Source organism: Mesoplodon bidens (assembly GCF_964165515.1).
Source record: "Mesoplodon bidens genome assembly, contig: HAP1_SCAFFOLD_58, whole genome shotgun sequence".
Classification (NCBI taxonomy): domain Eukaryota; kingdom Metazoa; phylum Chordata; class Mammalia; order Artiodactyla; family Ziphiidae; genus Mesoplodon; species Mesoplodon bidens.
This window is the reverse complement of record NW_027671866.1, coordinates 827,321-844,360: the sequence shown is the minus strand read 5'-3', so window position 1 is coordinate 844,360 and position 17,040 is coordinate 827,321.

The window sequence follows — 17,040 nt, the reverse complement described above, 5'->3', positions numbered from 1 at the left end:
TGTGTCTTCTTTGAAGAAACGTCTATTTAGATCTTCTGCCCATTTTTGTATTGGGTTGTTTGTTGTATTAATATTAAGATGCATGAGTTGTATATATATATTGGAGATTAAACCTTTGTCCATTGATTCGTTTGTGAAAGTTTTCGTCCTTTCTGGGGGTTAACTTTTTCCATTCCCGTTTTTTTAACAAAGAAAGAAAGAAAGCAAAAGAATCAGAACACTAATGTGCGTGAAATATGCCTCTTGAAACTGTCGTTTTGAAATATGGACGTCTTTTGAATTTTTTGGTCGATATATGACCCCAGGATTTGTTTTCAGGACAGGTGTCATTTACAGGCCTGTAATGATTTGGAATATCCACTGACCATTAGCGCTGGGATTAAAGCTGCTGTTGTGTGAAACGGCCACAAGGTGGCAGCAGTTCTCCCTTACCAAATCTGGTTACTAGGGCAGCAGAGCCTCAATGGAAGTCGCGTTCTAGATTGGAATTTAGAACGGAATGTGCCAGGAGAAAACCCCACAAGTTTGTCTCACTACTTCTTGTTCGTGTTTTTAATTTAATTTTTTATTTTTTATTACAGCAAGTTTGAGTACAACGTTTAGCTTGTTGTAGGTGTGCAAGAGGTGGTTCTTTTACACATATACATATGTCTGTTCTTCCTGGGATCCTTTTCCCATGTACGTTATGACAGAATGTTGAGTAGTCTTCTCTTGGTACTCCATAGGTCTTTGGTGATTATATATGTCTACTGTGATTGTATATGTCTGTTAACCCCAATATCGTAATGAATTCAATCCTCACACCTTTCCTTTGGTGAACCATAAGTTTGTTTAATGAATCTGTGATTGCCCTTCTCCGTGGAAATATCTGCCCTGGTATCAATTTATAGGTAACACCTATAAGTGATATGATATGATATGTGTCTTTCACTTTCTGACTTACTCCAAGTCACGTGATTACCTCTAGACTCATCTACGGTGCTGCAAATGGCATTGTGTGCTTCTTTTCCTTGGCGAATATTCTGTCTTAGCGAGGTCCATTTTCTGCAATGTGATTCCCTGAGGGCTGAGGATTAGCTGACCTGGGCAGCCTGACCCTGCCGGCAAGCCCTCCCCAGGTGTGCCTGGGTTGAGGTCAATATAAACAGCACTCCAGGCAGCAATAGCCCCTGCAGCTGTGCCTGACTCCATATTCTCTGCCCCGTCAGCAGTCTCGGGGCTGTGCTGGTGGGAGGGTGTGAGGGTCCACGGCTTTGTGGGTGGCCAGGTGTGAGTGGGGCTCTGCTGGACTTTCTGCAGGAGTTGCCAGGCTGCCACCGGTAAAGAAGAGGATGTGTCACCCATAACTTCCACTGGAATATCTCTCCGGGCTGAGGTGAGTAAGGAAAAAAAGGAGTGGGGGCCGGGACAGGAGGGGTATCTCAGGCAGGGCAATGGAAAGCTTCCAGAAGAGTGCCCGTGGCCTGGACCATCCTGGCTGACCTGCAGGCACCAAGGTGGCCTGCGTGCTGTCGCTGGTGTGGCTCCACGGCCCTTCCTCTAGGCTTTCAAGCCCTTGTACATATTCAGGTGTTTCACGTGGGAAGGGTGGGAACAGTTCAGCAGCAGCTGGCCTGGGGCTCAGCTCACGTTTACTCACAGAGGCCTCGGCACGGTCCCCCAGCTTTGCAATAAGGACGCTCCTTGCGTGGGCGGGCGGGGCTGCTGGCTCTATGGGAGATGATTCCCCACCTCTGACCAATTTCAGAATTGTTTACCACTGGAGCAAGTGCCTTGGTAGTGTTTTCCACTGTATAACTGTTAGGTTCAGTTTTTTTTTCTTTTTTGGTTCAAGTTAGATTTTATTCCTCTTTTATGTATTTATGGATATAAGCATGGAAATAATTCATTCTTATAAATACATCAGTGTGAATGGAAGAACATTTTTTCTGTTTTATTTTTACATTTTATTTTTAAAATTTTTGAAATTTAATTTTATTTATTTTTTTATACAGTAGGTTATTATTAGTTATCTATTTTATGCATAGACATGTATACAGGTCAATCCCAATCTCCCAACTCATCCCACCACCACCACCCCATGGCTTCCCCCACTTTGTGTCCATACGTTTGTTCTCTACCTCTGTGTCTCTATTTCTGCCCTGCAAACCAATTCATCTGTAGCATTTTTCTAGGTTCCACATATAGGCATTAATATACAATATTTGTTTTTCTCTTTCTGACTTACTTCACTCTGTATGACAGTCTCTAGATCCATCAACTTCTCTACAAATGACCCAGTTTCATTCCTTTTTATGGCTGAGTAATATTCCATTTTATATATGTACCACATCTTTATCCATTCGTCTGTCTGTGGGCATTTAGGTTGCTTCCATTACCTGGCTATTGTAAATTGTGCTGCAATGAACATTGTGGTGAATGTGTCTTTGTGATTTTTGGTTTTCTCTGGGTATATGCCCAGAAGTGGGATTGCTGGATCCTATTGTAATTCTGTTTTTAGTTTTTTAAAGGAACCTCCATACTGTTCTCCATAGTGACTGTATCAATTTACATTCCCACCAATAGCGGAAGAGGGTTCCTTTTGTCCACACCCTCCCCAGAATTTGTTGTTTGTAGATTATCTGATGATGCCGATTCTAACAGGTGTGAGGTCTTACCTCATTGTAGTTTTGATTTGCATTTCTCTAATAATTAGTGATGTTGAGCAGCTTTTCATGTGCGTCTTGGCCATCTCTGTGTCTTCTTTGAAGAAACGTCTATTTAGATCTTCTGCCCATTTTTGTATTGGGTTGTTTGTTGTATTAATATTAAGCTGCATGAGCTGTTTATGTATATTGGAGATTAAACCTGTGTCCATTGATTCGTTTGTGAAAGTTTTCGCCCCGTCTGAGGGTTGCCTTTTTCCATTCCCGTTTTTTTAACAAAGAAAGAAAGAAATCAAAAGAAGCAGAACACTAATGTGCGTGAAATATGCCTCTTGAAACTGTCGTTTTGAAATATGGACGTCTTTTGAATTTTTTGGTCGATATTTGACCCCAGGATTTGTTTTCAGGGCAGGTGTCATTTACAGGCCTGTAATGATTTGGAATATCCACTGACCATTAGCGCTGGGATTAAAGCTGCTGTTGTGTGAAACGGCCACAAGGTGGCAGCAGTTCTCCCTTACCAAATCTGGTTACTAGGGCAGCAGAGCCTTAATGGAAGTCGCGTTCTAGATTGGAATGTAGAATGGAATGTACCAGGAGAAAGCCCCTCAAGTTTTTCTCACTAATTCTTGTTCGTGTTTTTAATTTAATTTTTTATATTTTATTACAGCAAGTTTGAGTACAACGTTTAGCTTGCTGTAGGTGTGCAAGAGGTGGTTCTTTTACACATATACATATGTCTGTTCTTCCTGGGATCCTTTTCCCATGTACGTTATGACAGAATGCTGAGTAGTCTTCTCTTGGTACTCCGTAGGTCTCTGGTGATTATATATGTCTACTGTGTTTGTATATGTCTGTTAACCCCAATATCGTAATGAATTCAATCCTCACACCTTTCCTTTGGTGAACCATAAGTTTGTTTAATGAATCTGTGATTGCCCTTCTCCGTGGAAATATCTGCCCTGGTATCAATTTATAGGTAACACCTATAAGTGATATGATATGATATGTGTCTTTCACTTTCTGACTTACTCCAAGTCACGTGATTACCTCTAGACTCATCTACGGTGCTGCAAATGGCATTGTGTGCTTCTTTTCCTTGGCGAATATTCTGTCTTAGCGAGGTCCATTTTCTGCAATGTGATTCCCTGAGGGCTGAGGATTAGCTGACCTGGGCAGCCTGACCCTGCCGGCAAGCCCTCCGCAGGTGTGCCTGGGTTGAGGTCAATATAAACAGCACTCCAGGCAGCAATAGCCCCTGCAGCTGTGCCTGACTCCATATTCTCTGCCCCGTCAGCAGTCTCGGGGCTGTGCTGGTGGGAGGGTGTGAGGGTCCACGGCTTTGTGGGTGGCCAGGTGTGAGTGGGGCTCTGCTGGACTTTCTGCAGGAGTTGCCAGGCTGCCACCTGTAAAGAAGAGGATGTGTCACCCATAACTTCCACTGGAATATCTCTCCGGGCTGAGGTGAGTAAGGAAAAAAAGGAGTGGGGGCGGGACAGGAGGGGTATCTCAGGCAGGGCAATGGAAAGATTCCAGAAGAGCGCCCGTGGCCAGGACCATCCTGGCTGACCTGCAGGCACCAAGGTGGCCTGCGTGCTGTCGCTGGTGTGGCTCCACGGCCCTTCCTCTAGGCTTTCAAGCCCTTGTACATATTCAGGTGTTTCACCTGGGAAGGGTGGGAACAGTTCAGCAGCAGCTGGCCTGGGGCTCAGCTCACGTTTACTCACAGAGGCCTCGGCACGGTCCCCCAGCTTTGCAATAAGGACGCTCCTTGCGTGGGCGGGCGGGGCTGCTGGCTCTATGGGAGATGATTCCCCACCTCTGACCAATTTCAGAATTGTTTACCACTGGAGCAAGTGCCTTGGTAGTGTTTTCCTCTGTATAACTGTTAGGTTCAGTTTTTTTTTTTTCTTTTTTGGTTCAAGTTAGATTTTATTCCTCTTTTATGTATTTATGGATATAAGCATGGAAATAATTCATTCTTATAAATACATCAGTGTGAATGGAAGAACATTTTTTCTGTTTTATTTTTACATTTTATTTTTAAAATTTTTGAAATTTAATTTTATTTATTTTTTTATACAGTAGGTTATTATTAGTTATCTATTTTATGCATAGACATGTATACAGGTCAATCCCAATCTCCCAACTCATCCCACCACCACCACCCCATGGCTTCCCCCACTTTGTGTCAATACGTTTGTTCTCTACCTCTGTGTCTCTATTTCTGCCCTGCAAACCAGTTCATCTGTAGCATTTTTCTAGGTTCCACATATAGGCATTAATATACAATATTTGTTTTTCTCTTTCTGACTTACTTCACTCTGTATGACAGTCTCTAGATCCATCAACTTCTCTACAAATGACCCAGTTTCATTCCTTTTTATGGCTGAGTAATATTCCATTTTATATATGTACCACATCTTTATCCATTCGTCTGTCTGTGGGCATTTAGGTTGCTTCCATTACCTGGCTATTGTAAATAGTGCTGCAATGAACATTGTGGTGAATGTGTCTCTGTGATTTATGGTTTTCTCTGGGTATATGCCCAGAAGTGGGATTGCTGGATCCTATGGTAATTCTCTTTTTAGTTTTTTAAAGGAACCTCCATACTGTTCTCCATAGTGACTGTATCAATTTACATTCCCACCAATAGCGGAAGAGGGTTCCTTTTGTCCACAACCTCCCCAGAATTTGTTGTTTGTAGATTATCTGATGATGCCGATTCTAACAGGTGTGAGGTCTTACCTCATTGTAGTTTTGATTTGCATTTCTCTAATAATTAGTGATGTTGAGCAGCTTTTCATGTGCGTCTTGGCCATCTCTGTGTCTTCTTTGAAGAAACGTCTATTTAGATCTTCTGCCCATTTTTGTATTGGGTTGTTTGTTGTATTAATATTAAGATGCATGAGTTGTATATATATATTGGAGATTAAACCTTTGTCCATTGATTCGTTTGTGAAAGTTTTCGTCCTTTCTGGGGGTTAACTTTTTCCATTCCCGTTTTTTTAACAAAGAAAGAAAGAAAGCAAAAGAATCAGAACACTAATGTGCGTGAAATATGCCTCTTGAAACTGTCGTTTTGAAATATGGACGTCTTTTGAATTTTTTGGTCGATATATGACCCCAGGATTTGTTTTCAGGACAGGTGTCATTTACAGGCCTGTAATGATTTGGAATATCCACTGACCATTAGCGCTGGGATTAAAGCTGCTGTTGTGTGAAACGGCCACAAGGTGGCAGCAGTTCTCCCTTACCAAATCTGGTTACTAGGGCAGCAGAGCCTCAATGGAAGTCGCGTTCTAGATTGGAATTTAGAACGGAATGTGCCAGGAGAAAACCCCACAAGTTTGTCTCACTACTTCTTGTTCGTGTTTTTAATTTAATTTTTTATTTTTTATTACAGCAAGTTTGAGTACAACGTTTAGCTTGTTGTAGGTGTGCAAGAGGTGGTTCTTTTACACATATACATATGTCTGTTCTTCCTGGGATCCTTTTCCCATGTACGTTATGACAGAATGTTGAGTAGTCTTCTCTTGGTACTCCATAGGTCTTTGGTGATTATATATGTCTACTGTGATTGTATATGTCTGTTAACCCCAATATCGTAATGAATTCAATCCTCACACCTTTCCTTTGGTGAACCATAAGTTTGTTTAATGAATCTGTGATTGCCCTTCTCCGTGGAAATATCTGCCCTGGTATCAATTTATAGGTAACACCTATAAGTGATATGATATGATATGTGTCTTTCACTTTCTGACTTACTCCAAGTCACGTGATTACCTCTAGACTCATCTACGGTGCTGCAAATGGCATTGTGTGCTTCTTTTCCTTGGCGAATATTCTGTCTTAGCGAGGTCCATTTTCTGCAATGTGATTCCCTGAGGGCTGAGGATTAGCTGACCTGGGCAGCCTGACCCTGCCGGCAAGCCCTCCCCAGGTGTGCCTGGGTTGAGGTCAATATAAACAGCACTCCAGGCAGCAATAGCCCCTGCAGCTGTGCCTGACTCCATATTCTCTGCCCCGTCAGCAGTCTCGGGGCTGTGCTGGTGGGAGGGTGTGAGGGTCCACGGCTTTGTGGGTGGCCAGGTGTGAGTGGGGCTCTGCTGGACTTTCTGCAGGAGTTGCCAGGCTGCCACCTGTAAAGAAGACGATGTGTCACCCATAACTTCCACTGGAATATCTCTCCGGGCTGAGGTGAGGAAGGAAAAAAAGGAGTGGGGGCCGGGACAGGAGGGGTAACTCAGGCAGGGCAATGGAAAGCTTCCAGAAGGGTGCCCGTGGCCAGGACCATCCTGGCTGATCTGCAGGCACCAAGGTGGCCTGCGTGCTGTCGCTGGTGTGGCTCCACGGCCCTTCCTCTAGGCTTTCAAGCCCTTGTACATATTCAGGAGTTTCACCTGGGAAGGGTGGGAACAGTTCAGCAGCAGCTGGCCTGAGGCTCAGCTCACGTTTACTCACAGAGGCCTCGGCACGGTCCCCCAGCTTTGCAATAAGGACGCTCCTTGCGTGGGCGGGCGGGGCTGCTGGCTCTATGGGAGATGATTCCCCACCTCTGACCAATTTCAGAATTGTTTACCACTGGAGCAAGTGCCTTGGTAGTGTTTTCCTCTGTATAACTGTTAGGTTCAGTTTTTTTTTCTTTTTTGGTTCAAGTTAGATTTTATTCCTCTTTTATGTATTTATGGATATAAGCATGGAAATAATTCATTCTTATAAATACATCAGTGTGAATGGAAGAACATTTTTTCTGTTTTATTTTTACATTTTATTTTTAAAATTTTTGAAATTTAATTTTATTTATTTTTTTTATACAGTAGGTTATTATTAGTTATCTATTTTATGCATAGACATGTATACAGGTCAATCCCAATCTCCCAACTCATCCCACCACCACCACCCCATTGCTTCCCCCACTTTGTGTCCATACGTTTGTTCTCTACCTCTGTGTCTCTATTTCTGCCCTGCAAACCAGTTCATCTGTAGCATTTTTCTAGGTTCCACATATAGGCATTAATATACAATATTTGTTTTTCTCTTTCTGACTTACTTCACTCTGTATGACAGTCTCTAGATCCATCAACTTCTCTACAAATGACCCAGTTTCATTCCTTTTTATGGCTGAGTAATATTCCATTTTATATATGTACCACATCTTTATCCATTCGTCTGTCTGTGGGCATTTAGGTTGCTTCCATTACCTGGCTATTGTAAATAGTGCTGCAATGAACATTGTGGTGAATGTGTCTCTGTGATTTATGGTTTTCTCTGGGTATATGCCCAGAAGTGGGATTGCTGGATCCTATGGTAATTCTCTTTTTAGTTTTTTAAAGGAACCTCCATACTGTTCTCCATAGTGACTGTATCAATTTACATTCCCACCAATAGCGGAAGAGGGTTCCTTTTGTCCACAACCTCCCCAGAATTTGTTGTTTGTAGATTATCTGATGATGCCGATTCTAACAGGTGTGAGGTCTTACCTCATTGTAGTTTTGATTTGCATTTCTCTAATAATTAGTGATGTTGAGCAGCTTTTCATGTGCGTCTTGGCCATCTCTGTGTCTTCTTTGAAGAAACGTCTATTTAGATCTTCTGCCCATTTTTGTATTGGGTTGTTTGTTGTATTAATATTAAGATGCATGAGTTGTATATATATATTGGAGATTAAACCTTTGTCCATTGATTCGTTTGTGAAAGTTTTCGCCCTTTCTGGGGGTTAACTTTTTCCATTCCCGTTTTTTTAACAAAGAAAGAAAGAAAGCAAAAGAATCAGAACACTAATGTGCGTGAAATATGCCTCTTGAAACTGTCGTTTTGAAATATGGACGTCTTTTGAAATTTTTGGTCGATATATGACCCCAGGATTTTTTTTCAGGACAGGTGTCATTTACAGGCCTGTAATGATTTGGAATATCCACTGACCATTAGCGCTGGGATTAAAGCTGCTGTTGTGTGAAACGGCCACAAGGTGGCAGCAGTTCTCCCTTACCAAATCTGGTTACTAGGGCAGCAGAGCCTCAATGGAAGTCGCGTTCTAGATTGGAATTTAGAACGGAATGTGCCAGGAGAAAACCCCACAAGTTTGTCTCACTACTTCTTGTTCGTGTTTTTAATTTAATTTTTTATTTTTTATTACAGCAAGTTTGAGTACAACGTTTAGCTTGTTGTAGGTGTGCAAGAGGTGGTTCTTTTACACATATACATATGTCTGTTCTTCCTGGGATCCTTTTCCCATGTACGTTATGACAGAATGTTGAGTAGTCTTCTCTTGGTACTCCATAGGTCTTTGGTGATTATATATGTCTACTGTGATTGTATATGTCTGTTAACCCCAATATCGTAATGAATTCAATCCTCACACCTTTCCTTTGGTGAACCATAAGTTTGTTTAATGAATCTGTGATTGCCCTTCTCCGTGGAAATATCTGCCCTGGTATCAATTTATAGGTAACACCTATAAGTGATATGATATGATATGTGTCTTTCACTTTCTGACTTACTCCAAGTCACGTGATTACCTCTAGACTCATCTACGGTGCTGCAAATGGCATTGTGTGCTTCTTTTCCTTGGCGAATATTCTGTCTTAGCGAGGTCCATTTTCTGCAATGTGATTCCCTGAGGGCTGAGGATTAGCTGACCTGGGCAGCCTGACCCTGCCGGCAAGCCCTCCCCAGGTGTGCCTGGGTTGAGGTCAATATAAACAGCACTCCAGGCAGCAATAGCCCCTGCAGCTGTGCCTGACTCCATATTCTCTGCCCCGTCAGCAGTCTCGGGGCTGTGCTGGTGGGAGGGTGTGAGGGTCCACGGCTTTGTGGGTGGCCAGGTGTGAGTGGGGCTCTGCTGGACTTTCTGCAGGAGTTGCCAGGCTGCCACCTGTAAAGAAGAGGATGTGTCACCCATAACTTCCACTGGAATATCTCTCCGGGCTGAGGTGAGGAAGGAAAAAAAGGAGTGGGGGCCGGGACAGGAGGGGTAACTCAGGCAGGGCAATGGAAAGCTTCCAGTAGGGTGCCCGTGGCCAGGACCATCCTGGCTGATCTGCAGGCACCAAGGTGGCCTGCGTGCTGTCGCTGGTGTGGCTCCACGGCCCTTCCTCTAGGCTTTCAAGCCCTTGTACATATTCAGGAGTTTCACCTGGGAAGGGTGGGAACAGTTCAGCAGCAGCTGGCCTGAGGCTCAGCTCACGTTTACTCACAGAGGCCTCGGCACGGTCCCCCAGCTTTGCAATAAGGACGCTCCTTGCGTGGGCGGGCGGGGCTGCTGGCTCTATGGGAGATGATTCCCCACCTCTGACCAATTTCAGAATTGTTTACCACTGGAGCAAGTGCCTTGGTAGTGTTTTCCTCTGTATAACTGTTAGGTTCAGTTTTTTTTTCTTTTTTGGTTCAAGTTAGATTTTATTCCTCTTTTATGTATTTATGGATATAAGCATGGAAATAATTCATTCTTATAAATACATCAGTGTGAATGGAAGAACATTTTTTCTGTTTTATTTTTACATTTTATTTTTAAAATTTTTGAAATTTAATTTTATTTATTTTTTTTATACAGTAGGTTATTATTAGTTATCTATTTTATGCATAGACATGTATACAGGTCAATCCCAATCTCCCAACTCATCCCACCACCACCACCCCATTGCTTCCCCCACTTTGTGTCCATACGTTTGTTCTCTACCTCTGTGTCTCTATTTCTGCCCTGCAAACCAGTTCATCTGTAGCATTTTTCTAGGTTCCACATATAGGCATTAATATACAATATTTGTTTTTCTCTTTCTGACTTACTTCACTCTGTATGACAGTCTCTAGATCCATCAACTTCTCTACAAATGACCCAGTTTCATTCCTTTTTATGGCTGAGTAATATTCCATTTTATATATGTACCACATCTTTATCCATTCGTCTGTCTGTGGGCATTTAGGTTGCTTCCATTACCTGGCTATTGTAAATAGTGCTGCAATGAACATTGTGGTGAATGTGTCTCTGTGATTTATGGTTTTCTCTGGGTATATGCCCAGAAGTGGGATTGCTGGATCCTATGGTAATTCTCTTTTTAGTTTTTTAAAGGAACCTCCATACTGTTCTCCATAGTGACTGTATCAATTTACATTCCCACCAATAGCGGAAGAGGGTTCCTTTTGTCCACAACCTCCCCAGAATTTGTTGTTTGTAGATTATCTGATGATGCCGATTCTAACAGGTGTGAGGTCTTACCTCATTGTAGTTTTGATTTGCATTTCTCTAATAATTAGTGATGTTGAGCAGCTTTTCATGTGCGTCTTGGCCATCTCTGTGTCTTCTTTGAAGAAACGTCTATTTAGATCTTCTGCCCATTTTTGTATTGGGTTGTTTGTTGTATTAATATTAAGATGCATGAGTTGTATATATATATTGGAGATTAAACCTTTGTCCATTGATTCGTTTGTGAAAGTTTTCGCCCTTTCTGGGGGTTAACTTTTTCCATTCCCGTTTTTTTAACAAAGAAAGAAAGAAAGCAAAAGAATCAGAACACTAATGTGCGTGAAATATGCCTCTTGAAACTGTCGTTTTGAAATATGGACGTCTTTTGAAATTTTTGGTCGATATATGACCCCAGGATTTTTTTTCAGGACAGGTGTCATTTACAGGCCTGTAATGATTTGGAATATCCACTGACCATTAGCGCTGGGATTAAAGCTGCTGTTGTGTGAAACGGCCACAAGGTGGCAGCAGTTCTCCCTTACCAAATCTGGTTACTAGGGCAGCAGAGCCTCAATGGAAGTCGCGTTCTATATTGGAATTTAGAACGGAATGTGCCAGGAGAAAACCCCACAAGTTTGTCTCACTACTTCTTGTTCGTGTTTTTAATTTAATTTTTTATTTTTTATTACAGCAAGTTTGAGTACAACGTTTAGCTTGTTGTAGGTGTGCAAGAGGTGGTTCTTTTACACATATACATATGTCTGTTCTTCCTGGGATCCTTTTCCCATGTACGTTATGACAGAATGTTGAGTAGTCTTCTCTTGGTACTCCATAGGTCTTTGGTGATTATATATGTCTACTGTGATTGTATATGTCTGTTAACCCCAATATCGTAATGAATTCAATCCTCACACCTTTCCTTTGGTGAACCATAAGTTTGTTTAATGAATCTGTGATTGCCCTTCTCCGTGGAAATATCTGCCCTGGTATCAATTTATAGGTAACACCTATAAGTGATATGATATGATATGTGTCTTTCACTTTCTGACTTACTCCAAGTCACGTGATTACCTCTAGACTCATCTACGGTGCTGCAAATGGCATTGTGTGCTTCTTTTCCTTGGCGAATATTCTGTCTTAGCGAGGTCCATTTTCTGCAATGTGATTCCCTGAGGGCTGAGGATTAGCTGACCTGGGCAGCCTGACCCTGCCAGCAAGCCCTCCCAAGGTGTGCCTGGGTTGAGGTCAATATAAACAGCACTCCAGGCAGCAATAGCCCCTGCAGCTGTGCCTGACTCCATATTCTCTGCCCCGTCAGCAGTCTCGGGGCTGTGCTGGTGGGAGGGTGTGAGGGTCCACGGCTTTGTGGGTGGCCAGGTGTGAGTGGGGCTCTGCTGGACTTTCTGCAGGAGTTGCCAGGCTGCCACCTGTAAAGAAGACGATGTGTCACCCATAACTTCCACTGGAATATCTCTCCGGGCTGAGGTGAGGAAGGAAAAAAAGGAGTGGGGGCCGGGACAGGAGGGGTAACTCAGGCAGGGCAATGGAAAGCTTCCAGAAGGGTGCCCGTGGCCAGGACCATCCTGGCTGATCTGCACGCACCAAGGTGGCCTGCGTGCTGTCGCTGGTGTGGCTCCACGGCCCTTCCTCTAGGCTTTCAAGCCCTTGTACATATTCAGGAGTTTCACCTGGGAAGGGTGGGAACAGTTCAGCAGCAGCTGGCCTGAGGCTCAGCTCACGTTTACTCACAGAGGCCTCCGCACGGTCCCCCAGCTTTGCAATAAGGACGCTCCTTGCGTGGGCGGGCGGGGCTGCTGGCTCTATGGGAGATGATTCCCCACCTCTGACCAATTTCAGAATTGTTTACCACTGGAGCAAGTGCCTTGGTAGTGTTTTCCTCTGTATAACTGTTAGGTTCAGTTTTTTATTCTTTTTTGGTTCAAGTTAGATTTTATTCCTCTTTTATGTATTTATGGATATAAGCATGGAAATAATTCATTCTTATAAATACATCAGTGTGAATGGAAGAACATTTTTTCTGTTTTATTTTTACATTTTATTTTTAAAATTTTTGAAATTTAATTTTATTTATTTTTTATACAGTAGGTTATTATTAGTTATCTATTTTATGCATAGACATGTATACAGGTCAATCCCAATCTCCCAACTCATCCCACCACCACCACCCCATTGCTTCCCCCACTTTGTGTCCATACGTTTGTTCTCTACCTCTGTGTCTCTATTTCTGCCCTGCAAACCAGTTCATCTGTAGCATTTTTCTAGGTTCCACATATAGGCATTAATATACAATATTTGTTTTTCTCTTTCTGACTTACTTCACTCTGTATGACAGTCTCTAGATCCATCAACTTCTCTACAAATGACCCAGTTTCATTCCTTTTTATGGCTGAGTAATATTCCATTTTATATATGTACCACATCTTTATCAATTCGTCTGTCTGTGGGCATTTAGGTTGCTTCCATTACCTGGCTATTGTAAATAGTGCTGCAATGAACATTGTGGTGAATGTGTCTTTGTGATTTTTGGTTTTCTCTGGGTATATGCCCAGAAGTGGGATTGCTGGATCCTATTGTAATTCTGTTTTTAGTTTTTTAAAGGAACCTCCATACTGTTCTCCATAGTGACTGTATCAATTTACATTCCCACCAATAGCGGAAGAGGGTTCCTTTTGTCCACACCCTCCCCAGAATTTGTTGTTTGTAGATTATCTGATGATGCCGATTCTAACAGGTGTGAGGTCTTACCTCATTGTAGTTTTGATTTGCATTTCTCTAATAATTAGTGATGTTGAGCAGCTTTTCATGTGCGTCTTGGCCATCTCTGTGTCTTCTTTGAAGAAACGTCTATTTAGATCTTCTGCCCATTTTTGTATTGGGTTGTTTGTTGTATTAATATTAAGCTGCATGAGCTGTTTATATATATTGGAGATTAAACGTTTGTCCATTGATTCGTTTGTGAAAGTTTTCGCCCCTTCTGAGGGTTGCCTTTTTCCATTCCCGTTTTTTTAACAAAGAAAGAAAGAAAGCAAAAGAATCAGAACACTAATGTGCGTGAAATATGCCTCTTGAAACTGTCGTTTTGAAATATGGACGTCTTTTGAATTTTTTGGTCGATATATGACCCCAGGATTTGTTTTCAGGGCAGGTGTCATTTACAGGCCTGTAATGATTTGGAATATCCACTGACCATTAGCGCTGGGATTAAAGCTGCTGTTGTGTGAAACGGCCACAAGGTGGCAGCAGTTCTCCCTTACCAAATCTGGTTACTAGGGCAGCAGAGCCTCAATGGAAGTCGCGTTCTAGATTGGAATGTAGAACGGAATGTGCCAGGAGAAAGCCCCTCAAGTTTGTCTCACTACTTCTTGTTCGTGTTTTTAATTTAATTTTTCATTTTTTATTACAGCAAGTTTGAGTACAACGTTTAGCTTGTTGTAGGTGTGCAAGAGGTGGTTCTTTTACACATATACATATGTCCGTTCTTCCTGGGATCCTTTTCCCATGTACGTTATGACAGAATGTTGAGTAGTCTTCTCTTGGTACTCCGTAGGTCTTTGGTGATTATATATGTCTACTGTGTTTGTATATGTCTGTTAACCCCAATATCGTAATGAATTCAATCCTCACACCTTTCCTTTGGTGAACCATAAGTTTAATGAATCTGTGATTGCCCTTCTCCGTGGAAATATCTGACCTGGTATCAATTTATAGGTAACACCTATAAGTGATATGATATGATATGTGTCTTTCACTTTCTGACTTACTCCAAGTCACGTGATTACCTCTAGACTCATCTACGGTGCTGCAAATGGCATTGTGTGCTTCTTTTCCTTGGCGAATATTCTGTCTTAGCGAGGTCCATTTTCTGCAATGTGATTCCCTGAGGGCTGAGGATTAGCTGACCTGGGCAGCCTGACCCTGCCGGCAAGCCCTCCCCAGGTGTGCCTGGGTTGAGGTCAATATAAACAGCACTCCAGGCAGCAATAGCCCCTGCAGCTGTGCCTGACTCCATATTCTCTGCCCCGTCAGCAGTCTCGGGGCTGTGCTGGTGGGAGGGTGTGAGGGTCCACGGCTTTGTGGGTGGCCCGGTGTGAGTGGGGCTCTGCTGGACTTTCTGCAGGAGTTGCCAGGCTGCCACCGGTAAAGAAGAGGATGTGTCACCCATAACTTCCACTGGAATATCTCTCCGGGCTGAGGTGAGTAAGGAAAAAAAGGAGTGGGGGCCGGGACAGGAGGGGTATCTCAGGCAGGGCAATGGAAAGCTTCCAGAAGAGTGCCCGTGGCGTGGACCATCCTGGCTGACCTGCCGGCACCAAGGTGGCCTGCGTGCTGTCGCTGGTGTGGCTCCACGGCCCTTCCTCTAGGCTTTCAAGCCCTTGTACATATTCAGGTGTTTCACATGGGAAGGGTGGGAACAGTTCAGCAGCAGCTGGCCTGGGGCTCAGCTCACGTTTACTCACAGAGGCCTCGGCACGGTCCCAGAGCTTTGCAATAAGGACGCTCCTTGCGTGCGTGGGCGGGGCTGCTGGCTCTATGGGAGATGATTCCCCACCTCTGACCAATTTCAGAATTGTTTACCACTGGAGCCAGTGCCTTGGTAGTGTTTTCCTCTGTATAACTGTTAGGTTCAGTTTTTTTTTCTTTTTTGGTTCAAGTTAGAATTTATTCCTCTTTTATGTATTTATGGATATAAGCATGGAAATAATTCATTCTTATAAATACATCAGTGTGAATGGAAGAACATTTTTTCTGTTTTATTTTTACATTTTATTTTTAAAATTTTTGAAATTTAATTTTATTTATTTTTTTATACAGTAGGTTATTATTAGTTATCTATTTTATGCATAGACATGTATACAGGTCAATCCCAATCTCCCAACTCATCCCACCACCACCACCCCATGGCTTCCCCCACTTTGTGTCCATACGTTTGTTCTCTACCTCTGTGTCTCTATTTCTGCCCTGCAAACCAGTTCATCTGTAGCATTTTTCTAGGTTCCACATATAGGCATTAATATACAATATTTGTTTTTCTCTTTCTGACTTACTTCACTCTGTATGACAGTCTCTAGATCCATCAACTTCTCTACAAATGACCCAGTTTCATTCCTTTTTATGGCTGAGTAATATTCCATTTTATATATGTACCACATCTTTATCCATTCGTCTGTCTGTGGGCATTTAGGTTGCTTCCATTACCTGGCTATTGTAAATAGTGCTGCAATGAACACTGTGGTGAATGTGTCTCTGTGATTTATGGTTTTATCTGGGTATATGCCCAGAAGTGGGATTGCTGGATCCTATGGTAATTCTCTTTTTAGTTTTTTAAAGGAACCTCCATACTGTTCTCCATAGTGACTGTATCAATTTACATTCCCACCAATAGCGGAAGAGGGTTCCTTTTGTCCACACCCTCCCCAGAATTTGTTGTTTGTAGATTATCTGATGATGCCGATTCTAACAGGTGTGAGGTCTTACCTCATTGTAGTTTTGATTTGCATTTCTCTAATAATTAGTGATGTTGAGCAGCTTTTCATGTGCGTCTTGGCCATCTCTGTGTCTTCTTTGAAGAAACGTCTATTTAGATCTTCTGCCCATTTTTGTATTGGGTTGTTTGTTGTATTAATATTAAGCTGCATGAGCTGTTTATATATATTGGAGATTAAACCTTTGTCCATTGATTCGTTTGTGAAAGTTTTCGCCCATTCTGAGGGTTGCCTTTTTCCATTCCCGTTTTTTTAACAAAGAAAGAAAGAAAGCAAAAGAATCAGAACACTAATGTGCGTGAAATATGCCTCTTGAAACTGTCGTTTTGAAATATGGACGTCTTTTGAATTTTTTGGTCGATATATGACCCCAGGATTTGTTTTCAGGGCAGGTGTCATTTACAGGCCTGTAATGATTTGGAATATCCACTGACCATTAGCGCTGGGATTAAAGCTGCTGTTGTGTGAAACGGCCACAAGGTGGCAGCAGTTCTCCCTTACCAAATCTGGTTACTAGGGCAGCAGAGCCTCAATGGAAGTCGCGTTCTAGATTGGAATGTAGAACGGAATGTGCCAGGAGAAAGCCCCTCAAGTTTGTCTCACTACTTCTTGTTCGTGTTTTTAATTTAATTTTTCATTTTTTATTACAGCAAGTTTGAGTACAACGTTTAGCTTGTTGTAGGTGTGCAAGAGGTGGTTCTTTTAC